At 46.2% G+C, this 24,879-nt stretch overlaps 2 pseudogenes; both read left to right on the forward strand.

Annotated features, from left to right (window-relative positions):
• Window positions 1-724: 724 nt before the first annotated feature.
• LOC114634147 lies at window positions 725-2,106 on the forward strand (annotated as a pseudogene).
• A 20,083-nt stretch (window positions 2,107-22,189) lies between these two features.
• On the forward strand, window positions 22,190-23,165 carry LOC114634148 (annotated as a pseudogene).
• Window positions 23,166-24,879: the final 1,714 nt, after the last annotated feature.

Here is a 24,879-nt window from a genome sequence, read left to right on the forward strand (position 1 = left end):
CAGGTGTGTTGGGGAGAATTCACTCATATTTTCTGTAGGTTAGCTGGGATATTTTTGCCTCAACATATGGCTAAACATGGTTAACTACCTTGAATTTGAACCCATGCCTGTAATTTGCAGAGATACAAGAACTAGATTTATTTTGTCCTTGGGTTTCTTGGTTTTAGTTTATTGAGTCCGTGTCTTAATTATCCAAGGGCAGCCCACAACTGACTGTGTAGCCAAGAATGATGCTGAGCTTCTGAGAATCCCCATATCTCTTAGGAAGGAATGGCATTATGACCATCTCCCAGACACCCATGTTTTGTGATACAGGATGGAAAGTATAGTTTCACACAATTTTTCTGATACCTTAGTATCTTTGAAGCACAGCTGGAGTTTATTAGATTTTTGAAAGGAATTTCCCCCCTGTAGATAAGAAGGAGAAAGTGAAGTGGAGAGAGTGGCTGTGAGCTTCTTAAAGGAGAGGTGCTTCTGTTCCTTACCTTCCACGTGATCAAGGGCATCTGCCCTGTTCACTCTAGACTCTCCTTGGTTTAACGGCACAGGCATGCTTTCCCATTAGGTGGGAACGGAGCAGCACCTGTCATGAGGAAGTAAGAGTCCATTGCTTAGCTAAGGCAACAGATGGCTGATTCCTGGGGCCATTCACCTCTAAGAGACAGAGATTCCTGTAGCATGAAACCTGTTTTAATATTTAATTTATTCATTTCTGCGCACAGAGATGCAAATCAAGTCCAAAGTGAGAAATACCGAAGAAGTCACTAGGAGAAGGACAGCACGGCAGGAAGGCCGAAGGTCCTCAGGTATTCAGGGTCAAATTTGTGCTAAACCCTAAACTCTGGTCCTTTGTTTCTTTGTTCTGTGACTGTGAGTAGATGCAAGAGCCCAGATGTGGACATCTATGGCAAGGGTAGACTGACACTCGGTGTTAGCTGATGCCTGCCCTTCTCCCAGAAGAGCCAAAGGCTCTGAGTGTCTCCCTGTATGATGTAGTTAGGAGTCTATGCAGGTACAACATCCCCAGGCAGCACTCATACTGTAGATCCCGTTGTATGAGAAATCTTCCCTAAAACTGCAGACACCTCTGCTTTCCCAGTGCGTGTTCTTCTTGCTGTGAAGAGCGGGGTAGGTGCTGTAACAGGGCTGGCAAGACAGTGTTCATAACCACATGATAACTGAGTGAAGCCATTTTTGGCCAATCAGTATGCAGCAAGAGTCCCAGAGAAGAGTTGACATGTTCATGTGCGTGACCTTTGATATATAGCCTCATCCCATCCGTCTGATCCTTGCAGGTCCTTCCGATAGCCCATGGACTGAGCGTGAAATCTGGATCTTCCTGCAGGAGTGGGAAGTGGTTGAGTATAAAATTGGGCACCCAGGCAAGAAGATCAAGAAGAAGGCCAAGTCTCTTTGCAGGCACCTCTATAAGCGGGGTCTGAGGAAGAGCTGGGATAGCTGCCTTCAACTGATGCTGAACATGAAGGACCTGCACAGAACTCTTTGTACTGAGAGGCCAGGGACTGAACGCTTAGCTTCTCCTTATGCATGGGACCTGTACAAGATCTTGGGTCACAGAGGCCAAGTCCCAGGTGAGTCTCTTGTGTAGAGAAGGCTCTTCAGGTCCCAGAGTATAGCATCACCTGTGTATAGAGCACAGCACACAATTGAGGGAAGTCCTTTTCCCACAGGCCTTTACTTCACATAGCAGCCTGCTCTGTGTGTCTAACTTCCTCTGTCACCTCATGGCAAAAAATGTGAGCTTGTTCTTAGTTTACCTCTGAACCAGAGACAAGGCAACTACTTATACTACCTCAGGGAAAGTGAGGGTGCCATGTTTATGCTCTATTTCTCCTCTCAGGTGCTCCGTTTGATTGGTCTGATAACCCTCTGCTTTCCACGGACCCTTGGGATTCTGACGTGCCTGAATCTTCTGGATAGCTTCATGGGAACTCATCACTCATGATATCCAGTCAGGATTCACTAGCTCCCAGATCAGAATCTTGGAATGCCACCTATCCACTGACAGTTCCACATGTACTTCCTGCCTGTGTCTCTGGAAATACCAACCTTCAGGTGCCATGGTCAAGTTGGGATGACAGTTGATGTCCTCAGTGAGGACATGTGTAGATTGGTTATTTCTCTATAAACCTCAGAATCATGTAGCATTATATGGATACTCAATTTCTCCCTTCCTTCTCTCTTCCTGCACAGGGATCCCCATGGAAGATGGAAGGTACAATCATATAAACAGAAAGGGTAACTTTCACACTGGGGCACTTAATGAAGGACATGGGCAACTGCTGATGTCAGGGCTATATCTCCTTCATAAAAGTTTCTGCTGTCCTCAGACACATACCCTGTTAGGTTTCTGTGGTCCTTCCCGAAATCTATTCGAATGATGAAGACCTCAAGTGCTGACAGGACCGCTCTACTGTGACACTGTTTGATTAAGACACCAACAAGAAAAGCAAGCATATCCTGGCACTCAGCCAATCACAGGTCAGCAAACAGACTCTGCCCTGTCCCTTCACAAGAAAGCAGAGTTCATTAGGTATGTACAAAAGTCAACATTCCCCCACGGATCCACTTCTAAAAAGTCACTACATCCAGGAGCTAGAACATGGAGAATGACAGTTCCCTTGCCCAGGAGCTGCCAGAATCAAAACTGTCACTATGAGTACCAAGGTGCTCCTAACTACGTGTTCCGGGGTGCGTTTCCTCCGGACACTATCCTAATAGTCTAAACACCGAACACTTCAGCTCACTGGTCTCCCTGTTGTCTGGAAAACAAACAAAAAAACAAAAAACCAGACTTCGTTTTCATTAACACAGCCTCCTCTCATTCCATCTCTGTCCTATCACTACCAGCAAGAAAACAAGTTCTCTCACGTGTCACCTGAAGCCCCTACTTCGGGAAACGGCCCCCTTTCCTCCACCAGCCCCAACCAGAGAGAGCCCTGCACACAACCGCCAGTGCTACCACTCCTGTCGCCTCCACAATCTAGCAGACCACAGGAGGCTTCAGGCTGATCCACATAAGCCAGGCCCTTGGGCCATCTACAAACCTAGTCGCTTCCTCTCCAGCCCGGAGGGAGCCCCGGCGCCAGGTGGAGCACGCCGCGAGCCCCGGTGCCGGGGATGGGTGTACTGAAAGAAACGCTCCGCGACGTGCGCGGGCCAGGGAGAGGCGACCGTGCGCACAGCTCGGCAGAGCGCTGATGGGAGAAGCTCGCTGGGGAGGAAAAGAGGGGCGTGTGCTCAGCGCCAAGCAGCCCCAAGCGCTAAGATTCCCTTGCACTGTGACACCCGAGAGCCACATGCATCGGTCCCCTGCACGGCTCTTACCCCCCAACCCCAGACCCGGGTGACGCGATGCAGCCCGCGCGCCCTTGTGGGGACAGCCGCCGCTTAGTTCGCCCGGGCGCGCAAACTTTCCCAACCACGATCGCTCGGGCTTTCCCCGGGGGCTTCGGAAAGTGAGCGCCCCCTTAGTCTCTGTAAAAACCCACTGAAAATATGGCGCCCTCCAACGTCGCTCCTAGGGCCCCGAAATGCCAGTCTCCAGATCCCTCCTGATCCCCGCCGGCGCGAAATCTCAGCTCCTGAGGGTTGGGGAAGGAGACCAGAGGCCGCCGAGCTGGATCCAAACCCTGCCCCGTGCTCTCCCTGAGCGATCCGCCGCCAGCAGCTGCTTGTTGGCGACACAGCCAGGGAAAGGGGGAGTCCTGCAACCCGCAGGTCTCGGAGTCGGGGGCTAGGAAGCAGCCCGGGGTGTCTTTCTCCACGAGCCGGGGCGGGAGACTTGTTTGCAAAGTGGTGCTTGAAGTCGGGGCAGCCAGTGCTGGAATGAAGCCGCTCTGCTCTCCGTCAACTCAGTCGGCGCCGGGGTCACCGACGGAGCCCACGGGGCCCCTCGGTACTGACCAGGCCGCTTTCCCGACCCCGTTACCGGAAACCCGAGGACGGAGCCCGGGAGGGGACCAGCTGTCTAAGGCTGAGGATCAGCTCTCTGGCTCCGGCTGCAAGACAGTTTGCAAACCCAGCAACCCGCTTGAGAGACGAGAAACCTACATGTGCAATAGACAGGTGCATTCGTTGCAATTTATTTTTCTTTTCTTGTACATTAAAAAAAAAAAGCTGTCCTAGGCAATGACATCTAGAAGCTTGACAGGGTTTTCTACATTGCCATCACTTAGGAGACACAAACCCGAGAAGAAACCCACCCACATATTCCTTCTGGAGAGGGGAGGGAAAGGCACTGGAAATCCCTGCAGCGCGCATGCAGGCTGGAGAGCTGGGCAGCGCCACGCGCCGCGCCTTACCGCGGGGATGCAGCTACTGTCTCATTGCGGAGCGCCAGCCCCCGAGTGCAGCCAGCTCCGCTCCCGCTGCGCCGCCGCCGCCGCCGCCGCTGCTGGCTCCGGGCGCGGAACCGGAGCCGAGGGCGAGCGCGAGCGCACGGCCCGCGAGCGCCGGGAGGGCAGGAAGCGCGTCATCACTGGGGGACGGCGCGGCGGAGCCCAGCACCCGGCTCCTGGGTGTCCGCACCCCGGGCGCGGGATGGGGGCGCGCGTGGATCTGTGGTGGGGCCCACGTGGGAGAGGTGCAAGGGACACAGCCGGCTACCCCAGAATCTGATATAGAGAGAGATGCAGAGAGGACAGACAGAATAAACTAATCGAGAAGTTCACCCGTGTGTCCCGGTGCTCGGTGAAACTGCGGTTTGCTTTCTCTTTCTGCTTAGTTCTACTCTTATTTTTAACTTTTATACTTTTAAAAATTAATAAGAAAAGGCTCAGATGGTTATTTTTTTCTCAGTCCAATACAGAGTGACCAGGATAGACGCGTCTTCCTAAGATGTAGATAGCAAATCTATTCAGTTCCTCAAATGCAACTATAGCAATGTTAGTGTCTGTCAGCTTGAAATATGGGTCACTGTGCATCCAAGAGTGGATCAACGTTGTAACATGAAACTATCTTCAAGGAGTCCTTTGGGGTCTTGAATAAGCCCGGTATAATGTGAAAACAGTTTAGTCGTAGTCCAGTGAGTGCAGACTCCTGAGTGGGGATTGTGTGTGTGTGTGTGTGTGTGGTGGGGGCAGCTGTTAAACGATGCTTTCTCAAGGTCACATACCAGATATCTTACATATAAAATATTTACATTGCAATTTATAACAGTGGTAAGATTACAGTTATAAAGTAGGAACAAAAATAGCTTTCTGGTTGGGTCAACACACCACTAAAGGGTTGCAGCATTAAGAAGGTTGAGAAACAAGGACTTAAGAGTAAAACATTGTACCTTACTCCCTTTGCAGAGGATACACTTCATACATCAAAATCTGTAATCAGAAAACAAATTACTGGGCCGTGTGAGCCAGTCCTAAAAGTTGAAGGACAGACTTTTCCCGGCCCCATGAATGAACATTCCTGTTCCCCAGACTCTTTTAGACATTGGCTTGGTTAGCGGAGTAGAGGAGGCAAGCTGTCTCACGGACTTTCAAAGCAAATGTGTACTGATTCCATTAAGACCTGGTAAGAAGCTCATTGATGCTTGCTAAATTGCCCCTTAATTTACTAAAAATAACAACCATATTTTTTTGTAGTTCAAGATCCAAGTATCCATAAGAAGGAAGAATGAAGTTACTGGTCGCAACTAAAGTAACTTCTCTCTCCCATCTCCCTCCCACTTCGCAGGGTCCAATAGCTTTCCATCAAAGCATTTACTTTTTTTCCAGACACGATTTCCCTGTTTAATTCGGGCTGTCCTGGAGCACACTCTGTAGACAAGGCTAGCCTGGAACTCAGAGCTCCACCTGCTTCTGCTTCCAGAGTGCTGGGATTTAGGGCCTGCACCACCATTGTCAGTTCCATTAATTATCTCAAAACCATTTAGTTTGCCTTTCCCCAAACATAGATTTCACAATTTCTATCGTGTAATAATTCTTTGCTAAGTATCTCTAGTTTCCACACCCTAGCAGTGAGGTGCTATTCAGTAGTATAAAGCAAGCTCAGAGAACATGGAGCCTGTCTATATCCCTGACTAAAAGCTGTCTGGTGGTACACAATGGGTACTCAATAAATGCATGTTCCATAAGGCTACTCTCTCTGTGTTTATTAAAAAAAAATACAAACAAAAAAGAAAGGACTTACTATGTAGCCTTGGCTGGCCTAGAACTCACTGTATAGAACAAAGTGGTGTTGAAATGCTATTCTTCCTGATTCAGCCTCCCAAGTCCTGGGGTTGCAGGCAAGCTCTGCTACACCCAGCTGAAACCAGTAACTTTTCTGTTTTAAAAATAGCAAGTGAGGTGTAAAGAGATAGATCAGCAGTTACACATGCATACTGCTCGTTAGGTCTCAAAGAAAACAGCGACAAATCTCACTAAGTACCTGTGGCTTCTCCCAGCACTTCTCACCCCACCCTCACCCCAAATTCTTCACCTCAATGGTTGGGCCTCCCTTTCCCAATGTAAGGAGCAGGGCCTTAAACAGGACCGACTCCATTTTGTAATAGGAAACTTGTAAGACATGTCTGGTACTCGTAAAGACATGTCTGAAAATGATCAGAGTCCAGCGATGACCAGACGAGAGTGGTTATCTGCTGTGCACGTCACCAGTAATGCTGAATCCAACATAAAAGAGGATCCCGTCTGGAGCACTTCATCACACTCGTAGCCATGACTGGCTAACATGATCCTCCGAACAAAGCCTCCTCAGCACCCGGTCATCAAAGAGTTAACTGAGAGACCTATGCCTCCAACTTCATGGCCAAGCCCTTATGTAGCCTTGGCTAGCCTGAAGCTTGCCATGCAAGTGTTTGTTTCTTTCTTTGTTTGTTTCTTTGTTTGTTTTCATCCTAGCAAACCTATAGTGAGAATGCAGGCAGAGACAGGAGAATCACCTGGAACATCTTGGACCAGGAAAACTTAGGTACACTGCTCTGCCACAGAGAAACAAGAACCAGCTCAAAGGGATGGATGATGAGAACCAACTCCTGAAATTTGTTCTCTGACTTCCACAAGTATGCTATGGTATGTGCATACACACACATTTAAATTAGTCAATAAACTGTTAAACTATCTCTTTAGATATTTGAGATTTTAACTATCCTTTTATTTTAATTGTGTGTATCAGTCTCTGGACATGTGTACATGATGATTGAACATGCCTGATCTACTGAAGCCAAGTTTTAGAGGGATGGAGCTGCCTCACATGGTTCCTAGGGAGCAAATTAAGGTCCTCTGCCAGAGCAGTTCACACACTCAACCACAGAGCCATGCTTCCAGCTCCTTGAGTGTGTGGGTGGGTGGGCTGGTGGTTAGTTGGTTGGGGATTTTTCCAAAAGCAGGGCCTCATTGCATAGCCTTGGCTGGCCTAGAACTTGAGGTGTAGACTGGATGGCCTAGAATTTTCTAAATAGACCAGTCTGGTCTTGAACTCACAGAGATCTCATGATTCTGCCTCTGGAATGGTGGAATTAAATATACATACCATCATACATGGAACTGGCTCTCTCTTTCAAAACAAAAAAAGTTTTAATAATAATAATAATACATATTATTATCATTATATTTTCATAAACATCCCACCATACAAAGACACTGTGATTCAGATTTTTAAACTGTAAAAAAAAAGTTATTTTTATAATCTGAGCATCAGAAGGTAAAGGGAGATGCAGGTAGATTTCTGTGAATGGCAGGAAAGCCTGGTGTACAGGGATGAGATCAACTTTAATTTTAAAATAATATACTTATTGTTATGTGGAGAATAATCTTTCAAAGTCTACCTTTCATGGAATGATTTTTCATAAACAAAATAAGATGGTTAGATCACATGTAAGTCTTTCATTATATTCCATTTTATAAATTAAGACACCAACTGGGAAATGTAAAGGAATACAAGCAGAAAACATATAGGTACCTTTCATACAACTTGAGGGTGATAACCAGCAGCTCTGGGCTATTTCTGACACATATCCAGTACCACTGTTGTTTGCTTGTTTCTTTGAATCAGTTTGCTACGAGGGTGCCAGGATCCATTAGGAGCAAGACAGGCTTCCCCCCAGAATAAAAGCAGTAACGGCTTTTAGAGGTTAGAGATAAGAGAAGTCATACTTAGGTCCAAATCAACTGTGGAAACTAAATTTCTCCTTCCCTCCAAGTAACAAGCTCCGGGGGCTTAGAAACTGCTGAGATAACATGCTTTTGTGGAGGGCCAGACCTAGACATAAAGGTGAGGTGAGGTCCTCAGAGGTCTGTATTCTGTCTTTCAGGCCTGGAAGCCCCTGGAGTTGCTGCTGGGCCAGAGTTCTAGCAAACCTGCCCTGTCACCATCCTGAATGTGCTGGTACTCTCTCCCAGCTCCGCCTTCTACACCACCATTGGTGCAGGGACATTTGTGATTCTTCATCTTGCCTAAAAGGCTGACTTCTGCCTATTAGGTGTGTTGTCACAAACTCAGGGCTTCCTACAGCTGTCAGAAAAATCTTTACAATGTTTGTAAACTTGACCTGCTGCAGAACCTTGAAAAAGGCAGCTAAGGAAAGGAGAAAATATGGACACTGATAATTTATTTATTAATTTTAAACATATATGATTCTCTTAAAAAATTATATATACAATTTTGATAGATAGATAGATAGATAGATAGATAGATAGATAGATAGATTATTTATTTTTATGAATACACTGTAGTTGTCTTCAGACATACCAGAAGAGGGCATCAGATCCCATTACAGATGCTAGTAAGCCACCTTGTGGTTGCTCAGAATTGAACTCTGGTTCTCTGGTAGAGCAGTCAGTGCTCTTAACTGCTGATCCATCTCTCCAGCCCCTTTTATAATACTTTTATTAATACTTTTGTAATTTTAACCATGCATACTACCCATTTGATCCTAGTCACACAACCCCATATCTCTCCCCTTTCCTCCTCCCTGATCGACCTCTTACTCTCCATGACACCCCAGCTTCCTGTCCTCTCCAATGCAAGAATAGTTAATCCACCTGCTTTTAACTTTATTCTCTGTTTTTGAGACAGTGTTTCTCTGTGTAGTACAGGATGACCTCAAACTTAAGAGATCCCCCAGCATCAGCCTCCCAAGTACTGAGAATAAAGGTATGCACCTCCACACCTGACAGCCAGATAAATTTCTGAAAGAATCAGAGAATAAAAATAAAGGAACTAGGTATAATACGACCCTGGGGTTTTTTTTTTTTTTTAGATTTCTTTATTTATTTTATGTATGTATTCAAACACACCAGAAGAGGGCATTGATCCCACTGCACAAAGTTCTACACATATACAAATCTAGACATACGTTCACTTTTTTCTACCAACAGTGAACCCTCTTCTACTCTGTTTGTTACTATTTCTTGAGCAGCCATATGGTTGCAGGGAATTACACCCAGAATCTCTGGAAGAGCAGTCAGTGCTCCTAACCACTGGGCCATCTCTCCAGCCCAGCCAATTGCTTTTATGCCTAAAACGGAAAGTAAAACGCTGGTGGATTGACACAAAGGCTCGTTTTGATACTGATGAATGCCTGACCCAACAGTAGTTTCTTTTACATGTATGATTTCCTTGCCTGTATGGACACCACATACATGCAGTGTCAGTGGAGATTAGAAGAGAACATCAGATATCCTATACTCTCGGAGTCTGTGAGCTGCCATGTGGGTGCTGGGAGTTGAGCCCTCAGGTCCTCTGCAAGAGCAACAAGTGCTGAGCCATCTCTCCAGACCTGACTCTTCTCCTTAGGCCCTGCGATACAGCGCTCCCAGCACTGTCAGACAGATTAGCTCAGCTGAAGGGGGCCCTCAAATGCTCAGTCTCCTAGTCTCAGGTAAATGACAAAACTTCTGAAAAGTTAAAACGAAATCAATAACAGACTGAAAGAGGGCGACTTTGTAAAGCTCGTGTCTTTCCTTCTGTATGTCCTTCTGGACATGATCTCTACCCATCACCTTCTGGCAGTGTACCTAATGGCTGTACTACTCTCAGTCAAAGAGGGCTTGCCTAGTGTGTGAGAAGTCCTGGGTTCAAATGCAGCAACAAAATAAAATTTGTTAGTCTTTTCTCTGTCTTTGTCTTTTTTCCCCAGCTCTGAGTTCCTTTGACTCCATCTCTCCTTCCCTCCCTCCCTCCCTTCCTTCCTTTCTTTTTTTCTTCTTTTCTTTCTTCCTTCCTTTCTTTCTTTCTTCCTTTCTTTCTTCTTTTCTTTCTCTTTCTTCTTTCTTTCTTTCTATCTATCTTTCTTTCTTCCTTTCTTCTTCCTTCCTTTCTTCCTTCCTTCCTCTCTCTCTCTCTCTCTCTTCTTTCTTTCTTTCTTTCTTTCTTTCTCTCTTTCTCTCTTTCTTTCCTTTGATTCAGGTTTCTCTATCATGTAGCTCTGGATATCCTGGAACTTGCTGTGTGAATCAGGCTGCCCTCCCACTCAGAGATCCACCTGCCCCTGTCTCCAAAGTCCTGGGATCAATTACTTCAAGAGAGTGATGTGTTAACCAGCTTCTTGAATATCCTTCTACCACATTCTACACATATACAAATCTAGACATACCTTCATTCTTTCCTAGGAACCCTGAACCATCTTCTTCTTCTCCATGTGTTACTATTTCTTGATCAGTAGGCTTTATTCTCAGGATGCGGCCAGGAAATTCTAGGACTGTGTTAAAAAAAAGTAAACAAAATTGCAAAATGTAAATTTATAGAAATGAAACCATTCACCCCACTCCAACAATCTCAGAATGTTGCATGCAGCTCGATTCACTTACTTTTTCATCTATTTGTGTGTCTCCTGGATTTCTTTGTTGTTGTTGTTGTTGTTGTTGTTGTTGTTTCTTTTTTAGACAAGGTCTCCCTATGTAGCCCAGGCTGACTCAAAAATCATTAGGGTAAATCAGGATAGCCTCAAACTTGTAATCCTCCTGCTTAGGTATCCCAAGTGCTGGGATCGCAGGTGTACAGCACCCAACCTGCCTGAGTGTACATTTTCAAGCAAATCTCAGGTCCCCTTTCATTTCACCCTTCCTCACCAAAATACTCTTCTAAGTCCCCTGTGAGAGTCGTCTTCATTCTTCAAAGCTCATAGCCCACCAGAGGCTGGTATTCTATACCCATCTCTGCCCAAACCCTGGATTCCAGGACTTCCGGGGACTTGACTCTAGCACACCCTTCCGTTTGCACCAATTATGAATTAGCTTCAGTTGGAGTGTGACCTGGAGCATCCAAAGACCCCATCAATGTGATGTGACAGAATTGTCTCTCTACTTCAGTGTAAAAACATAATAAACTTCCCATCCTGGTGAGCTTGTGCTAAGCACACCAGGTCATTGAGTGTCCCTTTGTAAAAGAGAGTTGTTGCCCTGCAGGCTTAGTCTCACTTTGTTCATGTGTCTCTTCCTGTGACACTGGGAGCATCTCCAAATTATATTTTCCATGTCAAGCATTAGACTGGTTTCCCCAGTTTCTTCCTTCCTGCCTGTCTTCATTTCTTTGTTTTTTCTTTCTTCTAGACAGTTCTCACACATCCCAGGCTGACTGGGATGACTAACTTATAGTCACTATGTATAGTCACTATGGATGACTTTGAATTTCTGATTCTGGTGCCTCCATCTCCCACAGGCTGAGATTACAAGCATAGAGTACCATGTCTAACTTATATAGTGTTGGATTTGCAACTCAGGCTCCCAGTCCTCAAAGCAGGTACTCTTCGGACATACACTCCCTGCCCTGATTTCTGTGTCTCCTTAAGTCTTTTTATCTAAATACCCAGAGTAGACCATTTTCCTTTTTCTACAGCTTTAAGTTGAAGAGAGCGTCTCACTGTAGTGTAGAGGTACCTTGCTCTAGACTTAGGTTACGATAAGATTTAACTCTCCATTCTCCTGTGCAAACTTGAAGTTGATTCGGTTGATTTGGTTCATGTTTGACTTCTAGACAAGCACTATGTAGGTGCTAAGAATGGAACCCAAGTCCTCTTAGGGCATCCAGCACTCATAACTACAGAGCCACATCAACAACCCTCAGTTTCTCTTCTCTATCCACTCTTGACTCCAGCCCTTGAAATGGTGGCACCCACACTCAAGGTGGGTCTTCCCTTCTCAAGCAAACACTTCTGAAAACACCTTCATAGTCACACCCAGAAGTATCAGTCCATGGTGACTCTAAATCCAATCAAGCTGACCAGGCTGATCAACCACCATGCTCTTCAGTACTCTGCCCTCCTCCCATTGCACCAGCCTTTCTGAATCTCTGCCCCTTCTCCTACCACAGGACATAGAATGTCTGACCGTTCAACTCTGGAGCACAAATAATACCCTGGGAGGGAGGAATTGGGGAAAGCCCATTCGTGATTGGGGTCCTCACAGGATTTGACTGGGAAGGCTTTAAAGCACAGCACTGCCCTTCATGGTCTCCCACACGGTCTCTGACCTCCAACCAGCAATGGGTTCACAGCACTTGGAAAAACAGGTGAAGCCAATATGGCTCATGCTTGGAATCCTCACTAACAGGATGCCACTGCAGGAGGATTGCTGAGTTGAGGACAGTCTGTGCTATATATAGGAAGACCATGTCTCAAAACAAAACAAAACAAAACAAAAACAAACAAACAAACAAAAAACCCAAAACCCCCAAACCCCAGAAACAAACAGTAATGGCAAAAAGCAGAGGTGAGGCTCAGAACAAAGCCTGTGAAATGATGAATTCAAGTCAAGCAGCCCTGTCCAGAGGTGGACCCTCTCCACAGCACCTAACACAACTGCTCGGCTGACTGCTTACAGGGTGTTGCACACTTCTGGCACACTGATTCAGGGAAGAGGCTTCATCTGTTCTCTCTGTCCTATTCCTGGCTCTAAATAAAGCTAGTTTAGCACCCTCAGAACACCATGAGTTGATCACCTGTCTCAGTTGACTTAGACCATTGCTCAAAAGCTCAACATTTCAGTCAGGACAGGGTCCACATTTCATATTAAATCAGGGAACAGTTTTTCCTCAGTTTCTGGTAACCTGTCCCATTCATCAGGCAGTGAGAAGATTCCCCTTTGCTAAGAGCCACATTTATGCCATGGGAGTTTAACTTAAACATGGCTCCGACACTAGATTGAACATAAACAACATTTAAACCTCAGGCTGCTGAGCTACTCCCCCAACTGTGAGACACTCAGCTGTGAATTGTCATCTGTTCACATTCTCCTAATTTAGGCCTACATTGCTGGCTAAGTTGGTCAGACACTGGGCGCTGGATATATCTTAGTGGTAGAGCATTCTCTTAGCATGTCCAGAGCATTGGGTTGATCCTCACCCCCAACCTCACATTGGCATTCAGGGACCTGAGGAGTTATACTGACAGCTAAGAATGCAGCCCAATATAGAACACATACACTTAAAACATCACAAAACCTCTTTGAAATTTTTGATAACGCGGTTGTGCAGTTCTCAAATGAGAACTTTGTAGATGACAGTACTTACCACAGTGCTCAAAGGCTGGACATCCCTGCTTTAGACCAAATATACTCAGGATTCACCAGAATCCAAGGTTCTGCCTTCTGTCTGTTGTACTTCCAGTGAGATTGGGCTGTCCGTCCTACAAGCTCTCCGCATATGCCCACTTCAGGGTGCTGATTCAAAGGATACCCACACTTTCCTCTAAAAGACCTCGGTCCTAAAGCTCACCAAGATATCAGCATGGGCAGGTGCTAGACCCCGAGCTAAACACGTCCAGCATGCTGTACACCCGTGAGGCTCCTTACCAACCTGAGCCTTAGCCTCCCACAATGGCTGCCCTTATTTCAGGGTCAGATTAGAACCCCTTTCTCCACCACTGACACAGCCTCACCAGAAATACGCCCAAACAACAGAAACCAGCAGCTTCCCAACCAGCCAGTGAACTCCAGGCCACACATGCCATTCCGTGACGTGATGCTGTTTGGAGACAGGAGCTTGATGGTGATTCTAGCTTCCTGAACTCAAGTGATCCTCTGGTCTAACAGTTTTGCCCCTAAACTTCCCTCACCGTGACTTCAACTTATTTCTGCCAAAGTTAACGTATTTCTGCAAATCAAGTGTAGGGTACCATGTAGTCTAGGCTGGCTTTGAATTCTGTATGTGGATAAAGATGACCATGAAGTTCTGATCTCCCTCCTCTACTGATGAGGCTGTGATATGCTCCAACCTGTTTTATACTGTGCTGAGGACCAAACTCATGGCTTCATGCTTGCCAGACAAGCTGCTCACAGACCCAGCTGCATTCTTAGCCTGTGTCTGAGATTCATAGAGAGGAAACTGGGTGGAGTTCCAGACAACCTAAACACAGGCCACTTTTGGCCTGGCCAGGCAAGTCACTGAGAATCCTGTAAGGCTTACTCACAGATGGCATTTGATCAAGTCAGCAGGCCCATAAAACAGATACTGGATATGCAGGTGTGGGGCGCTCTGAGGAGAGCCCATGGGACTGACAGCCCAATCCCATTGGGAGAATGACCTTTAGTGTTCTCTGACACGTAAGACAAGCTATGTGAAGTGGCACACAGTAGTAGGCTCACAGACTACAGCTCACACTGGAATTCTGTCTAAATAGTCTTGCCTTCTGAACCCAGGAGGTTTTTTGTTTTGTTTTGATTTAATATCTGACTCTGTGGTGGTTTATGTATGCTTGACCCAGGGAGTGGCACTATTAGAAAGTGTGGCCTCGTTGGAGTAGGTGTGTCACTGTGGGTGTGGGTTTTAAGACCCTCATCCTAGTTGCCTGGGAGCCAGTATTCTGCTAGCAGCCTTCAGATGAAGATGTAGAACTCTCAGCTCCTCCTGCACCATGCCTGCCTGGATGCTGCCATGCTCCCACCTTGATGGTAATGGACTGAACCTCTGAACCTGTAAGCCAGCCCCAATTAAATGTTGTCTTTATAAGACATGCCTTTGTCATGGTGTCTGTTCACAGCAATAAAATCCTATGACATACTCCCATCAGGCAACCGAGGCCTCTCTACAGATCAGTTCTGTTCCTACTGCTCCCCATTCAAATTCTGTGTGATCCAGGCATCTGCAACTCTTGTTATCTGGACCAAGATGGCCCCTCAAACTCAGTATAAAGACCAAATCCAGAGAACACTTACCCCTGCATCCCAGATGGGGCGGCAGGCCTGGGGGTCCGTGTCTATGACCAGATGCTCCAGGTTTGCTTCAGTTCTGCTCAGTTTACAACCTGGTGAAGAGGGAGAATTCTAGACCAGCTTACCTTGGGAGAGTTGCAGCAAACCAAAACTGACCTGTGAACCCAACAGCCTGCAGAGCACATTCTGAGCCTTCCAATGTTCTCAGAGAGTGATGGCAGAAAGCTATTTAATAGGCCACAGCCTGGTTGACCAGCCACCCAGCTAGAGATGGCTCAACTGAAGTTTCCCAGCCTAGTTAGCTACAGGGCCTTCTCCAACCAACCCTGGCTTAGCTGTTGAGAATAAACTGCATTGGTCTGGTATCCTGGGGCCAGGGTGGACTTTCAGTTAAACCCCATAGCTCCCCACACTAACAGGAATGTGTGCTTATGTAGAACTCAGTTGTAAATAATCAAAGGAAGATACTCTCGTCCAGGACTGTGGTCTGTACGAGAGGAGAGAGGATATGACTGCAGAGCATGTGTGTGTTTGTGTGTGTGTGTGTACATGTTCCACGGGATGGGTGTATGCATATGAAGCCCAGAGTTAATGTCTGGAATCACCCTTGGTTGCTATTCTACCATATTCAGAGCAGGATCTCTCAATCTTAGAGTTGGAAGATAAACCTAGTTTTGTTAGCCAGCTTGCTCTAGGCATCTCCTGTCTTGTCCTTCTGGGGCTGAATTAGAGGTAGGATGCCATGCTTACTGGGCATTTTATATGGGCTTTTGCACATTGGTCCTCACACCAACACAAGCATTTAACCACTGAGCCACACTCCCATCCTCCACCACCCACCCCTCCTTTACGGACACAACGTCTCATGTATCCCAGACTGGCCTCAAACATTTAGAATTTGATCTGACTCCCATGCCTCACTGCTCATATGGGCCCCATGGGAGCAGAGACAAAGTTGTAATTATCGAACCTAGAGCACCAACCAGCACGGAACGGCTTCCCATGGTGCCTTTGAAAACTTTCCTCATACATGCAAAAGCGTAAGCCACCAGAACACATACGGGGGGTTGACAGGAAAAGGTGGTAGGACTCTGAAGGACTGCAGTTGTCTCCAAAGCTAAGAAGAAGAGACCCAAAGGGAGTATGTGGCATCTGGAAATGACTTATCCATGAACCTCATTCACTGGCTGGTACCACGGGGGAGCTTTCTTGACTAGGTTTATAGGAAAATCCAATCCTATGCTGAGATCTTTGTTCAACAGGTATGGCTGCTGAGCTTTAAATGGCCGAATGTTTTACAGCTTCGGTCCCTAGAGTCACGGGGGGTGGGGGGTGGGGGGGGTGGGGGGGGGGGGGTGCTCTGAAGGGACTCGTGGAACTTTGGCCACTTCTTTCCTATGATTTCTGTTGATTTCTGTTTGGTGAGGCGTTTTTGCTCTGTCACAAGACCCTATGATGTTGCTAGGCTGCGTCGCACAACCAAGGGGCCGAGTGATCACGATCTAGAAACTACCGAGTGGTGATTCAGGAGCACTTTTTGTTCCGACGGCGATTACTTCAGGTTGTTACAGTGACAGGAAGCTGGCTGTGGTGCTTTGAAAGAAAATGGCCCCCAGAGGCTCAGAGCGTGGCACTGTTAGAAGGCGTGGCCTTGTTGGAATGGGTGTGGCTTTGTTGGAGGAGGTGTGTCACTAGAGGTGGGCTTTGAGGTCTCTGAAGCTCAAGCCAGTTCATTTCTGCTACTTGTGGATCAAGATGTGGAACTCTCAGCTCCTTCCCCAGCACCATGTCTGCCTGCATGCTGCCATGCTTCCCGCCATGATGATAATGGGCTAAACCTCTGAAACTGTTGAGTCAGCCCCAATTAAATGTTTTCCTTTATAAGAGTTGTCATGGTCATGGTGTCTCTTTACAGCAATAAAACCCTAACTAAGACACTGACTAACTTGATTATTATACAGATATAGGTGTTTTGAAGTTCTGGAGTCTAATACTAAAATGTGCTTATAGGGAAGGCTATAACTGCAGGAAGGCTGTAAAATATACTAATCATAAATGTGCAATTATACCTATCTGCCTATCTACTGACTACCCTCTATTGTTTAGAGAAAGGGTTTCACTGTGTAGTTCTGGCTGGCCTCGAATTCACTGAGATCCACCTGCTTCTGCCCCCTGAGTGCTGAGATTAAAAAACATGTTCTACCATACCTGATCCACAATGAATCATTCTCCCTTCCTCTTCAGCCCCATGTTGTGTGTATATTTTCAGATGTACATGTGTGTAACGGGAGATAGTTAGAAAACAGCACCCAATCCGGCTTCTTCCCGAGCAACAGCCATGTTCCTACTGCTCCTCGGCTCTGACCAGGGCTCCCTGGCTAGCTAGATGAATAGGCCCTGGCACCCACGAGATGCCAGCGTGGGGGATGGCATCCACAAAGCTTGGCTGATCCCCAGACAATATCTGCCATCCTCAGTACCCAGTAGAAATGAGACTCTTAAAGCTTAATGATTATCTAAAGGATTTATATATTTAGAAATGCTCAATCAACAAGATGCCCACACAATTAGAGTTGTTACCCAGTATCTAACCTTTGGATAGAAGTTGCTACTCAGGACAGCTTTGGATCCATCCGTGGTTCTCCATGGCTGATAGCCTCCTCTTTTTCCTCCCCTTCCTCTCTTCCTCCCCTTCCTTTCCTCTTTTTCTCCCCTCCCCTCCCTCTCTTCTCCCAGCTCCACCTCCTCTCCTACTGCCTAATCCCCGAGCTTCACTGCGAATACCACGGTAGCAGCATAAACATCCTGTTACACACGTGCCATACCAAGTACAGGTCAGAGGCCAGCCTGGGGCCTCTTCACCATTCACTGTGTTTAAGACAGGGTCTCTTCTGTTTACTCCTAGGTATGCCAAGCTAGCGGGCTTGCAAGCTTCTCCTGTCTTCACCTCCCTGTTGCTGAGGGAGAGCTGGATTGTAGGAAGCAGCACATCATCAGGCGTTACCTGAGTTCTGGGGATCTGAACTCAGGTCCTCACATTTGTGTGGCAAGCTCTTTTACCCTCTGAGCCGTCTCCTCAGCTCCACAATGCTATTTTTAAGGTGTCCCAATGCCCAGTTTCCAGGAAGCAGTATTACTGACTACTAGAAAGACATGGCCAGGTACCTGAGGACAAGAAGAGAAACTCTTAAGGCAGAAGAGCAGGTGGCTAGAACCCAGAATACCAATGGGAGATGGTGACATTTCTTGCTGCTGAAAAAGAGCATGCCATAGCTGGGTGGCAGAAAGTCCCCTCAGCAGAGAGCAGCTGAAAGTCCAGAGGTGAACCAGGACATTTTTCTGATGGTTAGAGAATCAAACTGAATGGCACACCAACGAGAAGCTTGCAACTTTCCAGTTCAAAAGGATAAAAGGTGGAAAGCAAGAGGCTGGTAAATACTGCCATATAGAATAAGCTGTTATTCCCAGCCTGTTTTCAGTGGTTGATTTCCAGTTTTACTCAGCATTGGCTTTCTCCACATGTGATTTCAGGAAGTTTCTATAGTTTAGATGTTCTTTTCAAGGACCGGAAGAAAAGGTCTGATTTATTAAGGAGATGAATGGGCAGAAAGCTTCCCCATTCAGGGAGAAGATGTGAGCGGCTCTTCATATGACACAAGAACCTCTCCCCAAGTATGCACCTTATCTGTCACTGACTTTGAATGAAAGTGTTTTATGGATGGGTAGGGGAAGTGTCCAGGGTCTCAATAAGTAGACCAAGCTGTCCTTGAACTCACATAGATCTATCTGCCTGTTTCTGCCTCCAAAGCACTAGGTTTAAGTGTGAATTCCTTCCTGGCTCAAGGGAGGACTAAGCAGAGAGGCTCCATTAGTCATCGGAGACTGGGAAGACTGAGGTTAGCATCACTCAGGGATAGCAATAGGAAGGTGCGAGCCCAGGCGTAAGTGGTTTGGGTGTGAGCCTGTCTTGCTCAGGAAGTTCGCTCTCCTAGTTCAAAGCAGTTCCTCGTGGCTGTACATTCATTCAGGCCAGGTAAGTGCCAGAGTTCGCACTGCGAGTGGGCTCGCTCCCCAGCTACATCTGCTTTCTAGCCCCTGGGTCCTTTTTCTTTTCTCAGAGTCATTCGGAGCTCATCGGCTGCACTGACCACGTGGTCTCAGCTCTCCTCTTCCCTCACGCTGCACTTCCGCACACATGTACGCTCCCTTCTATGCTCTCCTGTCCTCTTTCAGGTCCTCCACTTGTTCTTCTTAGTGTCTTATTGAAACAAACAATCATGCATCACAAGCTGGCCTCTAATGTACTATGAAGTCAAAGGTGACCTTGAACCTTGATCCTCCTGCCTCCAGCTCTCCAGTGCTGGGATTCCGGGCATGTACCACCCAGGCTTGGCTTTTGTGGTGCTAGGGATGGAACCCAGGGCCTTGTGCTTTCTAGGCAAGCTCTCTACCAGTGGAACTACATTCCCAAGGCCTAAATACAAATCCTCTTTTCTCCCTCACCGAAGTACTGGGCACTGAACCCAGGGCTACACACATTCTGTTCTGGGCTGACGTGCTTCAGTTAACAAGAACCATTAGCCAGAAGCTAAAAAGCAAGGTAGTACATTTAGAGACTTTCCCAGAACTATGGAGTTCGATGAATTAGGTCTTTGTTTTCGTTTTGGCAGGTGGTGCTGTCTACACGCTGAGTTTTACAGCCTGAATGGTACTTCCATCATGGAGTCAGTTGTGCTAGGGTCTGGGGGCCTGTTACAAAACAATCAGGCATAAGTGACATCTAAGTACTCTCTCTCACTGCAGTGAAAACAAAGCAAGCTCAGCTGACTGACCTACTTAGACTAACATCTGCTACTAGCACTTCACGCTGGAGGGAAGGGGCGGTGCTTCTTGCCTGTGAACCATGATGATTGGTTACTGGAAATGAGGCGGTGAACTGCAAAGAGCCAGGTGTGCAGAGCAGAAAAGAGGCCAGACAGCACCGGATCGTCTTTACAAGAGAGACTCGATCTCACATAATGGGTCGGTTATAGACTTGATGACATTCTGCAAGGCAAGCTCATGATGCATAAGCCTTGTAGAAATAAGGTGTAATGTCCTAGCTGCTAACTAAAATTGTACAATGCTTAAAGTAAGCATTTTACACGGATTTGCATCCCAGCGTGTCGACAGACGGGAACCTTTGGGGATGTGATTCCTCCTTGGTTCTTTTGATCGTCACTCTTCCTGCAGGGACATGGCAGGAATGGCTTCTTCCTTTCGTGTCATTATCCTTATTTTCTTTTTAAAAAGTTACTTAATTTTGTTTTCAAATTTATTTTATTCTTACGTGTATGGGTGTTTTTTCTGGATGTGTGGCTATGGACCATGCGTGTGCTAGTGCCCAAGGCCAGAAGAGGGAATGGAACGCCCTGGAATCGGAGTCACAGACAGTCGTGAGCTTCCATGTGGGTACTGAGACCCAAACCCCGGCACTTTGGAAGGGCAGCTCGTGCTGTTTCTACTAAGCCGTCCCTCCAGTCCGTCATTAGCACGTGTCTCCTTAGTGGCGCCATTGTGTTTGAAGTATGTTTAACCTTCTGATCGTTTTTATGGAGTGAATTTTATCACCATTAGTCGTGTGTGTGTGTGTGTGTGTGTGTGTGTGTGTGTGTGTGTGTGTAGAATATCCACGTGGAGGCCAGATGTCACTATCAGGTAGGTGTCTTCCTTGATTGCTTGCTACCTTATTTTTGAGATGGTCTCTCACTAAACCCAAAGCTTACCTCTTCCCTGGACTGTTGGCCAGGGAGCCCCATTGTTTCTGCCTATGCCGTGCTGGGGTCACAGGCCTGCCACCACACCTAGCTTTTTACACAAGTTCTGTGGCTCAGACTCAAGCTATCACGCTGTGTGGCCAGCAGCTCATTAACTGAGCTACCTCCCAACCCCCACTGTCACTTTATTGTGGAAACAGGATCTTACCACATGGTCTTGCCTGACCTAGAACTCACTCTGTAGACCAGGCTGGCCCCAGCCTCATAAAGATCCATCTGCCTCTGCCTCCTGAGTGCTGGGATTAAAGGCATGCGTCACCGCAATTTGTTTGTCATCCTTCTTTTTTAAAAAGGGAGCATAAATAAACGTAATAAAATACGATTTGGAGACGGAGAGATGGTCCAGTGGTTAGGAGTGCCTGTTGCTCTTCCGGGACCTGAGTTCAGTTTGTAGCACCTGTGCTCAATGGCTCATAGCTGCTGTAATGCCAGGTCTGAGGTCTGGGGAATATAACACCTCTGCCCTCTGCGGGCAAATGCACATACCTCCCCCTAGCCCCCAGGAACACCACACATACACACACACACACACACACACACAATTTTTTTTAAAAAAAATTAAATACACAGTTTATTTAAAGAACAGAACAAAACAAAAATACTACCAGGATTTTAAAACTAAGAAGTGAAGACCAGGAGACAAAGGCTGTTCTGAAAATTAGCCTGATTTTATACATTAAAAACAAAAACAAACCTTGAAAGGAAACAAGCAAGGAAGCAGAAGAACAGAACCCAGGCTGTGCGGCATTATATTTGATGGTCTCTCACTTGTTCTCACGGCTACCCAGGGCACACAAGTTCTACACAGATGCCATGCTTACAATCGGTTTATTTACAAAAGCGTCTTATCAATAAAGATGACTGGCCCAGAAATCAAGAAAGAAGGCAGCACTCCAAACATGGACCCAAGCCTTGATCTGTAGACTCTTATACAAGAAGCAGGCTGGTCATTCCTTAATAATTCCTTAATAATGATTAATCATCAATCATTGATGATTAATAATGATGGCTTGTCTCTAAAATGCCCCTGATTGTTGTGGAATGTTCCATTTATACTACACGGTCCAGAACCAACAGTAATCACGAAGGAACTGTCAGGTTTGTGGGAATATATCTGTCACACACTATCTATGCACAATGCAGCGATTAAGGTGTATAAGGGGGAAAAAGCAGAGCAGAATCTTTCTAAAACATAATTGACAATCGTCATGAATCATTAAGACCCCCAGAAACAACACACCGGCTTCTCTCTAGCCTCAGCCAATGCGCTGTGGTCGCCGTCATGCTCGCCGCTGCCCTCTGTCGGCTGCCCGACGCCTCCTGCACCCGGTCTCGGCTCCCAACCCCGCCGCTGCTGTCCCATTCGCTGCTATTCTCATGAGACAAATGAGGAGTTTGATGCTCGCTGGGTGACATACTTCAACAAGCCAGACATTGATTCCTGGGAATTGCGTAAAGGGATGAATACACTTGTTGGCTATGATCTGGTTCCTGAGCCCAAAATCATTGATGCTGCTTTGCGGGCCTGTAGACGGTTAAATGATTTTGCAAGTGCTGTTCGCATCCTGGAGGTTGTTAAGGACAAAGCAGGACCTCATAAGGAAATCTACCCCTATGTCACCCAGGAACTTAGACCAACTTTAAATGAATTGGGAATCTCCACTCCAGAGAAACTGGGCCTTGACAAAGTGTAAATGCCAGAAGCCAGGACCCTCGCCCCTTACCCTCACCCCCTACCTTTCCCCACCTGCACAATGTCCCCTGCAGCGGCAACCGCAAGATCCTGCTTGGCAGCTGCAGAAAGATTCAAGGCAGTGTACCGTATCTTCTGAGGAAAGCAGGTAGACCATAATTCAAGGCAGTGTACCGTGTAGACCATGACATGTTCCAGGGCACAGGCCAAAAAGATTCTGCATTTTTCCACCACCTGGCCCCTCTTACCCCCTCCCCTTGTAAAACATACTATAAAAAGGCGCTTTGCACTCAAATTGATGGCTCTTGACAAGCAATTGCTTCCTTGAGTCCGTTCTTCTCTCTCGCCCGTTCTTTTTCAGGTTGTGGTCCTCCTCACCCCCACGAATTACTAGGACCCACAGGTCGGTCGGGTCATGTAAACACCCTTCGATGGGCTTCCCAAGGACTTAACTGCTATTGCCACTCGACTGAAACAGTTGCCTGGAAATGTTTTATTTGAACACATTTTCCTTTGAGTATCAAACCATTTAATAGTAACTTGGACTTTAATAAAGGGAAGTGAGTTTGAAAAAAAAAAAAGGTTAATTGTGACACATGTATGTCTCATCTGCTGTCTTCACTAAGAGTCCATTTCTAATGTCCATACTTGACATGGTAAGCACCTGCGTTTCTCTTCTGTGATCATAACCCTGGTTCTCTTAACATGGAGTGACCCTTATTTAAAGGTCTGTTCTGTATGTTGTGATAATCTACGGTGTCTTCAGACATTGTGACCCTTAGGAGCAAAACCGATCCTTAGGACAGTGACTTTCCCCTTCTGGGAACATGGTGCCAGAAGAGGGAACTAGACACTCTTGAACTGGAGTTACAGATGGTTGTAAGCCATTATTAGGATGCTGGGACTCGAACTCAGGTCCTCTGCAAGAGCAGCAAGCGAACCACAGAGCCAGCTCTCCAGTCCCTATTTATTTAACTCAAATGGAGGAAAGCATATTAGGTAGGTTTAGTACTCTGTGATCTCCTCCAAAGAAGGACTGTTGCTACAGGACAGCTGGGAACTTCCCCTCGTACTGTTCACTCCATGTTAAGAGAACCAGGGTTATGATCACAGAAGAGAAACGCAGGTGCTTACCATGTCAAGTATGGACATTAGAAATGGACTCGTAGTGAAGACAGCAGATGAGACGTAAATGTGTCACAATTAACCTTTATTTTCCAACCTTGGACCTGACTGTTATTTTACACTCCTGGGAACAGGTAGTGTGCTAAAATAGAACCAACTCTTCTACTGCAGGGCAGACAAAATCCTAGGGCAAACTCTGAGGCCCTAAGGCTAAAAGGTCTCTAGCTGTTAGTAACTGCCTGAGGCTACTCAGTAGGTCAAAGGTGTGCCACGCCCTGCTTCTGGCCTCTCTGTTCATGTGCTGGATTCCAGATAAGTGAAATCCAGACAATCTGATTCCTTCCAGAAGATCTGATTAAGTTCACTACATACAGAACTATGTTACTATAAAATGACCTAACCATTATCATTATATTTAATGATTTATGTATAATTCTCCCTTCCTTTCTTCCTCTCTTAAAACAAGGTCTCATGTTACCCAGGCATGAGAACTCCCCATATAGCTGAGAATGGGTTTGAATTCTTGATGCCCATGCCTCCACCTAAGTGATAAAATTACAATTGTGTGATTGGTTTTTTCAGTGCTATGAAGGAACCCAGGGCTTTTCCCATTGGCTGAAAGATTAAATCTAGTGATTCCAGACTACTAACCTAAGATGATCAAGTTTTCTCATCATATTTGAGTATCTCTTTATCCCCTCCAGATTTAGAATAGAAAGGAATGTGGGGCAAAAAAAGAGCATTGACTAGAAGTGTAAAGCCAGTGATAACTTGTCACCTGAGAGAGTGTAGAAGCATCCCTGTTAAAACATGTCAGCTGTCGTTGGCTATAAAACTGCACTGTTTATCAGTTTTCTTTTGATGAAAAAATCAAAATGTTCTATTAGTGGGTGGATTTGAAACTCCCATTCATTTTATTTGGAATTCTGTGTATCTGTCAATCATATCCTTCAATTTTTGTCAAATATTAGAAACATATAAACAAATCAAACCAAGGAGGATTTTCTTCAGTTACTACTTTCCTTTGTATTTCCAGATACAATCTGAAGATTGAAGATTGACAGTTTCAGTTAAAAAGAAATACCTGGGAATTTGTCAATGTCTAACAATGCAATGTTCTCCCCTTATTTCAAAA

The sequence above is a fragment of the Grammomys surdaster genome, unplaced genomic scaffold, assembly GCF_004785775.1.
Source record: "Grammomys surdaster isolate TR1022 unplaced genomic scaffold, NIH_TR_1.0 881, whole genome shotgun sequence".
NCBI lineage: Eukaryota > Metazoa > Chordata > Mammalia > Rodentia > Muridae > Grammomys > Grammomys surdaster.